Source organism: Mustela lutreola, chromosome 17 (assembly GCF_030435805.1).
Source record: "Mustela lutreola isolate mMusLut2 chromosome 17, mMusLut2.pri, whole genome shotgun sequence".
Lineage (NCBI taxonomy): Eukaryota > Metazoa > Chordata > Mammalia > Carnivora > Mustelidae > Mustela > Mustela lutreola.
The window spans coordinates 49,105,783-49,121,938 of NC_081306.1; the positions used below are offsets into that span (position 1 = coordinate 49,105,783).

The following is a 16,156-nucleotide window of genomic DNA, read 5'->3' on the forward strand; positions in this document are numbered from 1 at the left end:
TTCTCTTCATTGTGAATTAAAACTGTAAGCAGTATTTCTCATTTAAAGATTTTTGGCCTCTACCTCATTGTCAATTAAAATTGTTACTCCTGCTTTCCTTTATTTGCCCTTGACTAGCAGATCTTTAGTCATCCTATTTCAATCTTCTGAATCACTTTTAGGTGAGCCTCAATAATGCAGCATACAGATTGGTTTCACTTTTAGATGCAATCTGAAAATTCTTTTTTAAAGATTGATTGAGGGCGCCTGGGTGGCTCAGTGGGTTGAGCCTCTGCCTTCGGCTCGGGTCATGATCTCAGGGTCCTGGGATCGAGTCCCGCATCGGGCTCTCTGCTCAGCGGGGAGCCTGCTTCCTCCTCTCTCTCTCTCTGCCTGCCTCTCTGCCTGCTTGTGATCTCTCTGTCAGGTGGATGAATAAAATCTTTAAAAAAAAAAAAAAAAAAAATAAAGATTGATTGATTGATTGATAAATACCAGGGGTAAATATGCAGTAGTGCTATTGCTTGGTCGTAGGGTAGCTCTATTTTTAACTTCTTGTGGAAACTCCACACTGTTTTCCAGAATGGTTGTACCAGTTTGCATTCCCACCAACAGCGTAAGAGGGTTTCCCTTTCTCCACATCCTCACTGGTATCCGTTGTTTCCTGGGTTATTAATTTTAGCCATTCTGACTCCTGTGAGGTGGTTTTTTTTTTTTTTAAAGATTTTATTTATTTATTTGACAGAGAGAGAGATCACAAATAGGCAGAGAGACAGACAGAGAGAGAGATGAGGAGAAGCAGGCTCCCCGCTGAGCAGAGAGCCCGATGCGGGACTCGATCCCAGGCCCCTGGGATCATGACCTGAGCCGAAGTTAGAGGCTTAACCCACTGAGCCACCCAGGCGCCCCTGTGAGGTGGTTTTGATTTGTAGTTCCTTGATGCTGAGTGATGTTGAGCATTTTTTCATGTGTCTGGTGGCCATTTGGATGTCTTCTTTGGAGAAATGTCTATCATGTCTTCTGCCATTTCTTAGCTGAATTTTTTGTTTTTTGGGGTATTGAGTTTGATGAGTTCTTTATAGTTTTAGATATTAACTCTTTATCTGATATGTCATTTGTGAATATCTTTTCCCATTCTATAGGTTGTCTTTTAGTTTCGTTCGTTGTTTTTCTTGATGTGCAAAAGCTTTTTACCTTGATGAAGTCCCAATAGTTCATTTTTCCTTTTGATTCTCTTGCCTCTGGAGAGATGTCTAGCAAGAAATTGCTGTGGCTGATGTCAAAAAGGTTGTTGCCTGTGTTCTTCTCTAGGATTCTGATGGATTCCTGTCTCATGTTTACGTCTTTCATCCATTTTGAATTTATTTTTGTGTGTGGTATAAGAAAGTGGTCCAGTTTCATTCTTCTGCACGAGTGTCCAATTTTCCCAACACCATTTGTTGAAGTGACTGTCTTTCTTCCATTGAATATTCCTTCCTGTTTTGTCAAAGATTAGTACCCCTAGAGTTGAGCATCCATTTCTGGGTTCTCTCTTCTGTTTCATTGATCCCTGTGTCAAAAACAGGGCCCATACCACACTATCTTGATTACAGCTTTGTAATACAGCTTAAAGTCTGGAAATGTGATGCCTCCAGTTTTGATTTTCTTTTTCAACATTACTTTAGGTACAAATTTGGCTATATAAATTTTAAAAATTGTTTGTTCCAGCTCTGTGAAAAATGCTGGTGGTATTTTGATAGGGATTGCATTGAATATGTAGATCACTTTGGGTAGCATAGACATTTAAAAAAAATTAAATTTATTTATTTATTTTTAATAAACTTATAATGTATTTTTATCCCCAGGGGTACAGGTCTGTGAATCACCAGGTTTTCACATTTCACAGCACTCATCATAGCACATACCCCCCCCACCAATGTCCATATCCCCACCACCCTCTCCCGTCCCCTCTCCCCCCAGCAACCCTCAGTCTGTTTTTTGAGTTTGAGTCTTTTATGGTTTGTCTCCCTCCCAATCCCACCTTCTTTCATTTTTTATTTTCCTACCCCCCAACCCCCCCACATTGCATCTCCACTTCCTCATATCAGGGAGATCATATGATAGTTGTTTTTCTCCGATTGACTTATTTCGCTAAGCATGATACCCTCTAGTTCCATCCATGTCATCGCAAATGGCAAGATTTCATTTCTTTTGATGGCTGCATAGTATTCCATTGTGTATATATACCACATCTTCTTTATCCATTCATCTGTTGGTGGACATCTAGGTTCTTTCCATAATTTGGATATTGTGGACATTGCTGCTATAAACATTTGGGTGCACATGTCCCTTTGGAGCACCACGTTTGTATCTTCAGGATATATACCCAGTAGTGCAATTGCTGGGTCATAGGGTAGCTCTATTTTCAGTTTTTTGGGGAACCTCCACACAGTTTTCCAGAGTGGTTGCACCAGCTTGCATTCCCACCAGCAGTGTAGGAGGGTTCCCCTCTCTCTACATCCTCGCCAGCATCTGTCATTTCTTGACTTGTTAATTTTAGCCATTCTGACTGGTGTGAGGTGGTATCTCATTGTGGTTTTGATTTGTATTTCCCTGATGCTGAATGATGTGGAGCACTTTTTCATGTGTCTGTTGGCCATCTGGATGTAGCATAGACATTTTTAATGTTTATTCTTCCAACCCATGTGCATGGGATGTTTTTCTATTTCTTTCTGTCCTCCTCAAATTCTTTCATAAATGTTCTGTGTTTTTCAGAATACAGATCCTTTACATCTTTGGTTTGTTTTATTACTAGATGTCTTATGGTTTCTGGTGCAATTGTAAATGGAATTGATTCCTTGATTTCTCTATTACTTTATTGTTAGTGTATAGAAATGCAACAGACTTCTGAGCATTAATTTTATATCCTGCAACTTTGCTGAATTCCTGTATCAGTTCTAGTACTTTTTTGGTGGAGTCTTTTGGGACTGGGTGAAGTCTGCATTTCATGTCATCTGTGAAGAGTAGAAGTTTGACTTCTTCTTTGCCACTTTGGATGCCTTTTATTGCTTTTTGTTGGATAGACATCCTTATCATGCTCCTGACCTTAGGGGAATTGCTCTCAGTTTTCCCCCATTAAGGATGATATTTGCTATGGTTCTTTCATATATGGCTTTTCTGATGTTGAGGTATGTTCCCTCTATCCCTACATTGTGGAGAGTTTTTATCAAGAAAGGATGCTGTACTTTGTCAAATGACTTTTCTGCATCTATTGAGAAGATTGTGTGGTTTTTATCCTTTCTCTTTTATTAATGTGCTGTATCACATTGATTGATTTGTAGATGTTGAACCACCTCTGCTGCCCAGGAATAAGTCCCACTTGGTCATGTGAGTAATTCTTTTAATGTACTGTTGGATCCTATTAGCTAGTATCTTGTTGAGAATTTTTGCATCCATGCAAAATTGGGGATATTATTCTGAAATTCCCCTTTATGGTGGGGTCTTTGTCTAGTTTGGGGATTAAGGCATCATAGAATGAGCTTGGAAGTTTTCCATACATTTCTATTTTTGGGAACAGTTTCAAAAGAATAGGTATTAATTCTTCATCAGATGTTTGGTAGAAAACCGCTGGGAAGCCATCCAGCCCTGGATGCTTGTTTTCTGGGAGATTTTTGATTACTGGTTCAATTTCTTTGCTGGTTATGGGTTTGTTCACATTTTCTGTTTCTTCCTTTTTCAGTTTTGGTAGTTTATATGTTTCTAGAAATGCATCCATTCCCTCCAGATAGTCTGATTTGTTGGCATATAATTGCTCATGATATTCTGTTAGAACTGTTTGTATTGCTTCAGTGTTGGTTGTAATCTCTCCTCTTTCATTCATGATTTTTTTTATTTATTTAGGTCTTTTCTCTTTTTGATAAGTCTGGCTAGAAGTTTATCAGTCTTTCTAATTCTTTTTTAAAAATATTTATTTATTTATCTGACAGAGATCACAGCAGGCAGAGAGAGAGAGAGAGGAGGAAGCAGGCTCCCCGCAGAGCAGAGAGCCCGATGTGGGGCTCGATCCCAGGACCCTGGGATCATGACCTGAGCTGAAGGCAGAGGCTTAACCCACTGAGCCACCCAGGTGCCCCTTTCTAATTCTTTTATTAAACAACCAGCTCCTAATTTTGTTGATCTGTTGTACTGTTTTGTTTTGTTGTTGGTTTTTTTTTTTTTTTCCCTACATCACTGATTTCTGCTCCAATCTTTATTATTTCTTTTCTCCTGCTGGGTTCAGGCTTTATTTGCTGCCCCGCCCCCCCCTTTCAGGTGTAACGTTATATTTTGTGTTTGAGATTTTTCTTGCTTCTTGAGGAAGGCTTGTATTGCTATACACTTCCCTCTTAGGACTGCCTTTGCTGCATCCCAAATGATTTGAGCTGTCATGTTTTCATTTTCATTTGTTTCCATGTATTTTTAAAAATTATTTAATTTCCTTCTACCCATTCATTCATTTTTTTTTTAAAGATTTTATTTATTTACTTGAGAGAGAGAGAGAGACAGAGAGACAGAGCATGAGAAGGGGAGGGTTGGAGGGAGAAGCAGACTCCCCGCTGAGCAGGGAGCCTGATGTGGGGCTCGATCCCAGGACCCCTGGATCATGACCCGAGCCAAAGACAGACACTTAACCAACTGAGCCACCCGGGCACCCAGCATTTATTCTTTAGTAAGATATTATTTAACCTCCATGTATTGTGGTCCTTCCAAATTTCTTGTGGTTGACTTCAAGTTTCATAGCATTGTGGTCTGAAAATATGCATGGTATGAACTTAACCTTTTTGTTCTGGTTGAGTCCTGATTTGTGACCTAGTATGTGATCTATTCTGGAGAATGTTCCATGTGTACTAGGGAAGAAAGTATATTTTGCTGCTTTAGGATGAAATGCTCTGAATATATCTGTTCAGTCCATCTGGTCCAGTGTGTAACTCAAAGCTCTCGTTTCAGGGCACCTGGGTAGTTCAGTTGGTTAAATGTCTGCCTTTGGCTTAGGTCATGATCCCAGGGTTCTGGAATCAAGTCCCACATTGGCTCCCTGCTCAGTGGGTTATCTCCTTCTGCCCTTTCCCCTGCTCATGCTTTCTCTAGCTCTCTCTTATGTGTTTTCTGTCTCTCTCAAGTAAATAAAATCTCTAAAAAATTTTTTTTAAATGGAAAAAAAAACAACCCACCAAAAAACCCCCCAAACCCTCATTTCCTTGTTGATTTTCTACTTAGATGAATCCAATGAATCCACATCCATTGCTGTTAGTGGGGTGTTAAATTCTCCCTACTATTATTGTATTATCATCAATAGGTTTCTTTAAATTTGTTTTTTTTTTAAGCTCTTTTTTAAAAGAGTTCATTTATTTGACAGAGAGAGAGAGCAGCAGAGGGAGAGGGAAAAGCAGACTCCCCACTGAGCAGAAAGCCTAATGCAGGAACTGAGTTGAAGGGAGAAGTGTGCCATGCAGGCACCTTCTGTAAGTTCATTACTAACTGATTTATATATTTGGCTACTCCCAAGTTAGGGGCATATATATTTGCAATTGTTAGATCTTGTTGGATAAAGCCCTTTATTATGATATGGTGTCCTTCTTCCTCTCTTATTACAGTCTTGGTTTAAAATCTAGTTTGTTTGATATAAGGATTGCCACCCCAGCTTTCTTTTGATGTCCATGAGCATGATAGATGGTTTTCTACCTCCTCACTTTCAATCTGGAGGTATCTTTGGGTCTAAAACGTGTTTCTTGTAAGCAACATATTGATGTATCTTGTTCTTTTGTTTGTTTGTTTTGTTTTTTCTTTCTGATACCCAGTGTCTTTTGATTGGAGCATTTAGTCCATTTACATTCAGAGTAATTATTGAAAGATATTAACCTAGTGCTATTGTATTACTTGTAAAGTTGCTGTTTCTGTAGATTGTTTGTTCCATTCTAGTCTTTGTTATTTTTGGTCTCTCTTTCTCTTAATGGGTTCCCTTTAATATTTCTTGCAGGGCTGATTTAGTGTTCATGGATTCCTTTACTTTTTGTTTGTCTTGGAAACTACCTCTCTTTCTATTCTGAATGGCAGCTTTGCTGGATAAAGTTTTCTTGGCTGCATATTTTTCCCATTTAGTACATTGAATATATTGGGCCAATCCCTTCTGGCCTGCCAGGTCTCTGTGGACAGGCCTGCTGCCAGCCTTACATGCCTACTTTTGTAGGTTAAGTATCTCTTGTCCCAGACTGCTTTCGGGATTTTCACTATATTTTTGTAATTTGCAATTTTTACTATAATATGTTGAGGTTTTGACCTATTTTTGTTGTTTTTGAAGGGAGTTCTCTGTGCTTCTTGCCTTGAATGCCTGTTTCCTTCCTCAGATTAGGGAAGTTCTCAGCTATAATTTGTTCAAGTGAAACTTCTGCCCCTTATCCCCCACTCTTCTTCTGGGACTACTGTATTATGGATATTATTTTGCTTTACGGAATCACTAACTTCCCTAGGTCTATTTTCATAATGTAATAGTTTTCTTTCCTTTTTCTTTTCAGCTTCATTATTTTCTGTAGTTTTATCCTGTAGATCACTGGTTCACTTGTCTGCTTCTTTCATCTTCATTTTTGTGGTCTCCAGTTGGGACTTCATCTCAGTTATAGCATTTTTACTTTAGACCTCACTAGATTTTAGTTCTTATTTCTCTACAGTAAGGGATTCTCTAGTGACTTCTATACTTTTTTCAAGCCTGTCTGGTGTCTTTATAATTGTTGTTTTAAATTCTAGTTTGGATATCTTACTTATAGCCATATTGATTAAATCCCTGGCTGTAGGGGCACCTGGGTGGCTCAGTGGGTTGAGCCTCTGCCTTGAGCTTGGGTTGTGATCTCGGAGTCCTGGGATCGAGCCCTGTATTGGGCTCTCTGCTCGGTGGGGAGCCTGCTTCCCCCTCTTTCTGCCTGCCTACTTGTAATCTCTCTCTCTGTGAAATAAATTAAAAAAAAAAAAAAAATCCCTGGCTGTGAATACTACCTCCTGTTGTTTCTTTTGTGGTGAATTTCTGTGTCTCATCATTTTGTCCAGAAAATAAAAGAAGAAAGAAAAAAAAAACAACAACAGCATCATCAACAACAGAAAGAAAACAAACAAACAAACTAGATCCTGGGTATGTTTTGATCTCTTGTTGAAAGAAACTAGATCCCAGCCCCTGGGTGTCTGTGGGTTAAGCCTCTGCCTTCAGCTCAGGTCATGATCTCAGGGTCCTGGGATCAAGCCCCACATCGGGATCTCTGCTCAGCAGGGAGGCTGCTTCCCCCCCTCTCTCTGTCTGCCTCTCTGCCTACTTGTGGACTCTCTCTATGTCAAATAAATAAATAAAATCTTTAAAAAAATAAATTAGATCCCAAAATAAAGAAAGAACATATACAGGTAAAAATTTCCCCTAGAGCTGAAGCTTTGCAGCCCTCTATGATCAGTGAACTTGGTGTGAATGAGCTGTTGTGCTGGTCTTTTGGGGGAGGGACCTGTTACGGGTCTCAGGTGAACTTGCCCTAGTGGAAACTGGCCTCCAGTGCACAGGGAGGCAGGGCTCTGTGTAAGCAGCTCTGGAGTCCACTAGGTCGTGCTGTTTGACTCCTTGAGGGCTTTCAGTACTGATGGGTGGGATGAACGTCTTGTTGCCCAGCTCTCTAGCTCCAGAGCTGAAAAATGTGCTTCCTGGACTCTCCAGTGAGCCCTTACAGGAGAGCGATCAATCACTCTTGTCTACCGGGTGTTTCTGTCAGAACTCAGTGCTCACCCTGCCTGTGTCTGAGCATATTTATCTCGGGCATGCACTGAGTTCCCAAACTCTAACTTTCAGGGACTCCTGTGGTGTAGATCCAGGCTGTTCACCCAGGGAGGGTCTTGCCACCTTTCTGCCTTTTGCTGAACCAGACCCATGAAAGCGGTCACAGGATGGCTCAGTGGTTCGCAGTTTAGGACAACCCAGAGCAGAAAGTTGGCACCTGGACTCACTGTTCTCAGAGGGCTTTCATGCTCCTGTGCCTGGGAACCATTCGGCATGCAGGCACCATCAGTTCTTGCAAACCTGGCGATCCTCAGACCGCACTGTCACAGCCTGCCACTTGAGCACCTTGAAGCTTCGCCACTTGAGCACCTTGAAGCCAGGCAGGTCCCCCACTGTAGCCGACTTCTAAAGGTTCTAATGTTGGTTCTGGTGTTTTTAATACTTTGGGGTAGTCTCCTTAGGCAGTCTCTCTCCCTGCCACCATATCCTTAGCTATAGCACACCGGATTCAAGTCTCTATGCTTCCTACCTTCCAGATTAATGGTGGTTTTTCTCCCAGGAGACTTGCAGAATTTTTCTGACTTCCTACTGATATTTCGGGTGTTCCGAATGATTTGATAACTATCTAGCTGTATTCAAGGGATGAGACAAACTTACGGTCCCCCTACTCCTCTTCCATCTTAACTCCTCTCCTGGAGAGATCTTTAGATCCACAAGAACTCTATGGATCTCCAGACGGCATCTCTCACAACTCCCCCATGTCATTCCTCTGGGCTTGATTCAGAGACCATTATCTCTGGCTGGGGCAACTGCTCTTGCTTTCAAATGGCTTTTAGAAGTGAGGACCACACTGTGGTTCATCTTGATGGGATGAGTGTCCTTCAGATGCTGGAAAGATCAGGGAAGCCTTGGCCTGGAGCCATGACACTAGGTCCAGGAGGGGGAGGAGCTAAAGGAGGATCTTGAGGACAAAGAGCTGATGCAAATTCAGCCACTGCCTCCCACCAAGGTCAGCAGGAAGCTGTTGATGGTTTCTTCAATGGTGTCTTTCCTTATTTTTAAATCCAGTAGCTGTTATTTATGTATCTTTAAATACTTATTTTGTTCTCATGTTTGGTTATTTTCTTTGGAAAGTTCAGCTATGCTTTTGTTGCATCTCCCTTGCCTGTTTTCTATCATTTTCTCTTTTATTCTCTTTCATTATTTTATATAGTTTGGTTAATTCTCTATCATTATTATATACTGTTTGCTTTGCTCAGTTTTATCCTTTATATTGGTAAGTGGGTTTTTCATAGTATCTAATTTATTTGTGTCCTTTTTTAGTTTCATCTTTATTTTTTTATTTTCCCCTTTCGACTTTTCCCTTAGATTTTGTTTTGTCTTTTGTCTTCCTCTTCTCATGTCATCTCTTCCCTGAACTCCTGCCTTTTGTATTTTTGTTTGGAGTCAATTCCCTGTGGTTTTTTTTTTTTTTTTAAGATTTTATTTATTTATTTGACAGAGATCACAAGTAGGCTGAGAGACAGGCAGAGAGAGAGGAGGAAGCAGGCTCCCCGCTGAGCAGAGAGCCCAATGCGGGGCTTGATCCCCTATCCTGGGATCATGACCTGAGCTGAAAGCAGAGGCTTTAACCCACTGAGCCACCCAGGTGCCCCTCCCTGTGTTTTTAATATTAAAACAGAATATATAATCAGTCTTAGTTTTCATCTTTTCTGTGACTAACAGTTTTCTGGTGTGTACTTTTAGCTATAGGTAAGATTTGCTCTCCTTTTCTACCATTCTTATATAGTAATTTTGTATGAAAAGTTGTATTAGTTTGTATAACAAAAAAACCACAGACTGGGTGACTGAAACAATACAAATTTGTTTTCTCACTCTTCTGCAAGCTAGAAGACCAAGATCAAAGTGTCAGCATGTTTGGTTTCTTCCAAGGCTTCTCTTTGGGCTTGCAGAAGGCTGCTTTCTCACCGTGTCCTCATAGAATCTTTGTTCTGTGTGCACTCACATTTCTGGTGTCTCTCCATGCATCCAGCTTTCCTCTTTGTTTTGAGCTCCCGGTTGGACTGGATTAGGGTGTAGTCTAAGGACCTCATGTTGACCTAATCATCTCTTTGAGAGCCTTATCTCCAACTGTTTTCACATTGTGAGGTACTAGAGGTTAGAACTTAAGCATATGAATTTTGGACATACACAGTTTTAACTCATGACAAAGGTATTTGTCACTTTGTTTTTCTTTATTTTTAATCCATTTCTTTAAAAGATTTTATTTATTTGAGAGAGAGAACATAAGAGGGGGGAGGGTCAGAGGGAGAAGCAGACCAGCCCCCTGAGCAGGGAGCCTGATATGGGACTCCAGGATCATGACCTGAGCCAAAGGCAGTAGCTTAACCAACTGAGCCACCCAGGCATCCATTTTTAATCCATTTTTAAATGAATTGTGTTTTCTAGGACCCATGATTTTCAGGGATCTCCTGCGAAGGAAGGGCAAGAGGGCCCAACGTAGTTTTCCAGGCTGAACAGTGCCAAAGTTTTTAGCTGCCATGGTCACACCGCCTCATTCAGTGTGGCTTTTCTTAGCAGCTTTTGTGTAGCCTCTCTTCCTTTGCTTTCTTGTTCTAAACTGGCCCATACCTGCTGTCATACCTGTGCTCTCTGGCTTTGTCACTGGTCCCTGAACCCAGGAAACATAGTGCCTGCATTTGAGGTGAGCTGTTTATCTACTTTCTGAGATTTATCATGTTTGGTTTCCAAGACATTCTTTTGGATACTGTGTACCTTCTCTGTCTACTGGGTTTCTTGTAGCCTAAGTGCAACCTCACCTCTCATCGCTGTGTGCGTTCTGGTTGTTTTGAACAACAGGTATTTTCATTTTCATGTGAACCTCTCATCCTCAGGGAATCTGCTTTCTGGTGTTTTCTGGGATCTGCTGCTGCTGCTTCCCTTATGACCTCCCAAGTGCCACTCCCCTATGCGTTGCTGCCCAATCTCTGCTGCTTTTGGTGGCCCTTATTCAGGCCTTGGAGTCTCTAGTGGCTTTTCTTCTAATATTGTGGAATACAGGATATTCAGGTCCCCCTCAACCAACTCTCCATTGCTTTGTAGAATTTCTAGGAGGAGAGGGGAGATTCAGTCATGAATGGCTGCACTTTTTATATTGTAATCATCCTGCTTTATAATGTAAGTTTTCCTATTTTTCTCCACTATAAGGATAGCTTTATGTTTTCCCTAATGACAAATTTAATACTTAATGTGCAACCATGTAGGAGATTCAAGTAACACAAAAGAGTACAAGGAAGAGTGAAAATCATCGAGAGGCAGCCATTTAGCATTTTGGTAAACATTTCAAATATCTTCCAGTTACATACAGATTTATATGAATAAGTTCATACTGTATATATTGTTTTATATTCTGCATTTTTACTCAGTAATTTGTCCAAAAGCTCTTTGTCAATAAATATAGATTTACCATCCTTTTAAATGGCTATGCTGTATTCTATTGTATAATATATATATATATACCATACATACATATATATACCATATGGTATATACATAACATAAATTGTTTAACTTATCTAATGAACACCCTGAAAGAGGAATATTTCTGCATTGATTGAGCTCTTTGGGATGGGTAACTAGAAGTTAAAAAATTGCATGCCTTTATATTCACACTGCAGATAAGGGCCCATTTTTCTGCATCCTTATCAACCTTTTTCATCTTTGTGTATGTGTGAAAAAATTTGTAACTCATTATTTTTCTTTGAATTTCTTTACTAGTTTAATTAGTTTTTTTTGTTTGTTTATTGGCCTTTAGTGAATTGCATATTCATGTTCTTTTCCCATATTTCTACTGGAATTAGTTGTTTTCTTTTCTTTTTTTTTTTTTTTAAAGATTTTATTTATTTATTTATTTGACAGAGAGAGAGAGATCACAAGTAGATGGAGAGGCAGGCAGAGAGAGAGAGAGAGAGAGAGAGAGGGAAGCAGGCTCCCTGCTGAGCAGAGAGCCCGATGTGGGGCTCGATCCCAGGACCCTGGGATCATGACCTGAGCCGAAGGCAGCGGCTTAACCTACTGAGCCACCCAGGCGCCCCTAGTTGTTTTCTTTTTTAAAGATTTTATTTGCTTATTTGACAGAGAGAGATCACAAGCAGGCAGAGAGGTAGAGAGAGAGGGGGAAGCAGGCTCCCCGCTGAGCAGAGAGCCCGATGTGGGGCTCGATCCCAGGACCCTGGGATCATGACCTGAGCCGAAGGCAGCGGCTTAACCTACTGAGCCACCCAGGCGCCCCTAGTTGTTTTCTTTTTTAAAGATTTTATTTGCTTATTTGACAGAGAGAGATCACAAGCAGGCAGAGAGGTAGAGAGAGAGGGGGAAGCAGGCTCCCCGCTGAGCAGAGAGCCCGATGTGGGGCTCGATCCCAGGACCCTGGGATCATGACCTGAGCTGAAGGCAGAGGCTTGCTTAACCCACTGAGCCACCCAGGCACCCCTGGAATTAGTTTTTTTTTTTTTTAAGTTAGTTTTTTTTTTGTTTTTTTTTTTTTTAAGTTTCAGAAGCCCCGATTTCTTTCTTTCTTTCCTCTCTCTTTTTTTTTTTTTTTTGAAGATTTTATTTGTTTATTTGACAGAGGTCACAGGTAGACAGAGAGGCAGGCAGAGAGAGAGGTAAGCAGGCTCCCTGCTGATCATGACCTGAGCCGAAGGCAGCGGCTTAACCCACTGAGCCACCCAGGTGCCCCTGGAATTAGTTTTTTTATTACTTATTTGTAGGTCTTTGTAATCTGCGCTGTTCCTTGGCCTGCCTTTGTCCTATCTGTTCCTTGCTCTTCCTTTGCTCTGTTCTGTCTGACACCTACGGAAAACATATTTCCCCTTAGGTTCCCTGTGTCAGCTGGCTTCTAGGTAGATTTAGCCAGGAGAAACCCTGATGAGAGGAAATGAGAAACCAGGGTGTTTCTCCCCCATGTTTCAGGTGGCAATGTGTGTATTTCCTCTATGGCTCCTGCTTTGCTTGGACAGCCCACTGAGCAACCCAGATGCCCTGAGCATCTTGTGTTCTAATGGAGCACCTCTGGGTGGGGTTCTGGATGAAACCTAGTCCCCAGAAAGACCAGTCCATAATTAGAAGCTTGGAAATTTCAGTCCTGCCCCCATTCTCTTGAGAAGAGAGAAGGGCTGAAAATGGAGTTACTGATCGATCATGCCTCTGAAGACTCCATAAGACCCAAAAGTGTATGGGGTTCAAAGAGCCGCCAGGTTGTAGGACACCCTGAGGTGCTACACCCAGCTTCATGGGGACTGAAGCTCCTACACTTGAGACTCTCCCAGACTTCACCCTGTGTGTATCTCTTCGTTTGGTTGTCCGTCTCTATGCTGTAGTAAGCTGGTAAATGTGTTTCTGAGTTCTGAAAAAGCACATGATCCAGCAAATCAGACCTAAGGAGGGGGTCGCTGGAACCTCTAATCTAGAGCCAGTCACACCATACACATATGTCCATGATATGTCCTGTGACTGAGGCAGACTTCAGAATAATATATACTGGTCTATTCCCATTTTTGAAAGAAGAAAAAACTCTGTGCATGTCAATAGTAATTATGGTGAGCAATTAATCCTGGGGAGTAAAAGGAATGAAGAATTTACCTTTCTAATTTTTTTGGTTTCATATTGGTTGAGATTAGTTTAAAAATATTTATTAGTTTTGTAATGGTTTATGAATCCATTAAAACTAAATGCTTTAGGAGTAGGGAGCATGAACTACATGAAGGTGGCCAAAAGGTACAAATTTCCAGCTATAAAATAAATACATTATGGGTATGTAATTGAAAAGAGAAAAGCTCAGGTTTTTTTCCTCCCAGCAAAACCCAATTCTTTCCTCCTATGTTGACTTTTACTACTTACACAAAACACTTTACTTCTGGTCATGAAATGTGGAAGTTTCACTAGCTGTGTATCCTATTATCCTAAATTTAACTCAATTCTGACACTATCTTCTCAAACATAATATCCCATAGGTTAAGGGCTCAGTCCCACAAGACTGCCCCCATCCACACACACATTTCATACACATTTTTGATTCTTTCATATTATCTGTGACCACCCATTAGCTTCCTCTGGACATTTTTTTTTTTTCAGTGCGGTTTGTGTTGTAGAGCACTGCTACCTCATGACCCAAGTGTTAGTACAGATGTGACTATGAGGTAGGTAGAGAGACCATGAGTAGCTGACAGATTTTATTCAGTGCAAATATTTTATTTGAAATCTGTTTCATATTAAGCATCTATGAAATATGAATAATAGCAGGAACTAATTATACTTTCCCACATTATTGTACTTGGGTTTCTTTCCCCCTAGAAATACTCAATTACCGTCTATGCTTATATACAAATATTTGGTGTTTAACATCTTTTATTATACTGATGTCTAAATTACTACAAAATATAAACAGGTTCTTAATTAGATTGTTATTTTAGATCCCCTTATTTTACCCTCCCCCATTAGTGGTATCATTTTTTTACCTCATATTTCAGAACATCAAAATTCCACCTCTCCATTCTTCAGATCAGAACCCACTTTGTCACATCTGGGAGAAATTAAACCAGATGTGCCCCAAACCTGCAACCATTTTCTTGCTGAACTTCAAGGGCATGCCTGGCTAAAGAACAGCAGCACTCTTGTTTCTGGATTGAATTGTGTTTTGAGAGGTTCTGTAGCAAAGAGCAGGGATGTGGTGACCGACTGTCCTGCTCCAGCAATTGCGTCCCCTCTCCCTGAGTGACCACTTGTAGGGAACCTGAACTGTTAGCGCCTGAGGTTTAGGGCGGCACCTCACTGTCCTGCTCCAGCCAGCTGACCCAAAGGTAAATGTTTGGAGGTGCTCACCCCTTATTTATTATAGTCAACTTAAAAGTAGCTCGGCAAGTGACACCTAGAAGAAAATAAGATGACAAGAAAAAAGAAAAGAAAAAGGATCAGACACATTTTGTCACTCACAGCTTTCTGCATTTAAGTTGTTTTGCTTTTGATACTGTATATATTTTTAAGTGATGGTTGATATATAATATGATAGAAGTAGTTACTGAAATTCTCCTAGAGACCTACATTCCTAGAACAGAAGATCAAACGTGAATTCAAAAAAGACCCCTAGAAGCTTCCGTTAATTGCAGAAAAGGTCCCTAAGGAGCCCAGAAGTCCCTGGCTTTCTCTTACCCTCATTTCTAGTGTGGCGTGCCGGGAGCGCTTCTGCCCCTCCCGCATGAAGTGGAGGAGGGGCGGGCTCAGAGAAGCCCCGCCCAGGGGCGGGGCCGGGAGGCGGAGAGGCTGCGGGTCCGCGGCGGAGGGGCGGGCTCAGAGAAGCCCCGCTCAGGGGCGGGGCCAAGCGCTTCTGCCCAGCCCCGCAGCGCACAGCCCCGCTGGTGCGGTCGGCCGCTGGGAAAGCCGCCCGGAGGACGCCGCGCTGCCAGCAGACCTCACGGGGCGGCTCGGGGAAGCCTCTTACCCTGCGCAGGCCGCCCCCTCGGAGCTCCGGGCGGAGGGTCGGGGCGCGCCCGCGGCTGCCTGCAGTCGGAAGGGCAGCCCGGCAACCAGGAAGGGCAGCAGCCCCGGGTGAGTCTGGGCGCGTGCCGGGCGCTCCGGTGCCGACTTCAGGTCTCGGAGCCGGGCCTTGTCCGTGGCCGGCGGCGTTCGCGGTCGCGGCGGGGGAAGCGCTCGCGGGGTTTCCAGGCTTTGGCTTCCCGGTGTACTCTGGAGGAGCCCCCCGGTCTTCCCCCGCCGCCGGTTCCCGAGCCGCGGGAATGAATGATGCAATCCTGCACCGGGACGTCGCCGCGGCGAGGTCGGGGGTCGGCGCGCGTCCGGCCGGGCCGTCTTTCCCGGCCGAGCTGGGGTGTCCGCGGAGCACCTGCCGGGCCCGCTGCCGCCCGCGACCGCCGCGAGGCAGGGACTGAGTCCGCTTCGTGAGAGAAGCTTGGCGGCGTCTGCTTCACGGGCGCCGCGCGCCGGCGTCTGCTTCACGGCGTCCGCTTCACGGCGTCTGCTCGTCCGGGGCTGGACTGACCCGTGCGGGCGAGAGGGTCCGGGGAGGAAGGGGCAAAGTCCAGGATTTCTGAACGGTTTTACCACAGCTGCTGGTGGGTGCTCGGTGTGGTCGCGGGGCCCTCACCGCCGCGGGGGTGACCTCGAGCGGTCGGGACGGTTGAGGTTTTCAGGTAACTGGATGCATGCCAGTGCCCTCTCTAAAGCTGATGTTTTCTGAGGTAGAATTCGACGCAACAGGACGCACCCATTTTGAGTGTACATTTGGGTGAATTTCGAGATTATCTACACACTTAAAATCGCCAGCGGATAGAATACTTCCGTCTCCCCTGCAGAGTCCCCAAGGCCTCTTTGCAGCCCGGCCGCCCCACCCCCGAGCCC

The 16,156-nt window shown here is 42.9% G+C and overlaps 1 protein-coding gene across 4 annotated transcripts in view; it reads left to right on the forward strand.

Annotated features, from left to right (window-relative positions):
• Positions 1–16,156, forward strand: part of PSPH (phosphoserine phosphatase) — a 42,123-nt gene that overhangs the window by 11,151 nt on the left and 14,816 nt on the right. The window contains exon 1 of one of the 4 annotated variants that reach the window (XM_059154854.1): positions 15,215–15,346. The exons of 2 other annotated variants lie outside the window; for them this stretch is intronic. The gene's annotated coding sequence lies outside the window, so the exon portion shown is untranslated. Of the gene's footprint in view, positions 1–15,214; positions 15,347–16,156 lie in introns of those variants that run through there. One more of the 4 variants, XM_059154855.1, reaches the window with a different exon arrangement.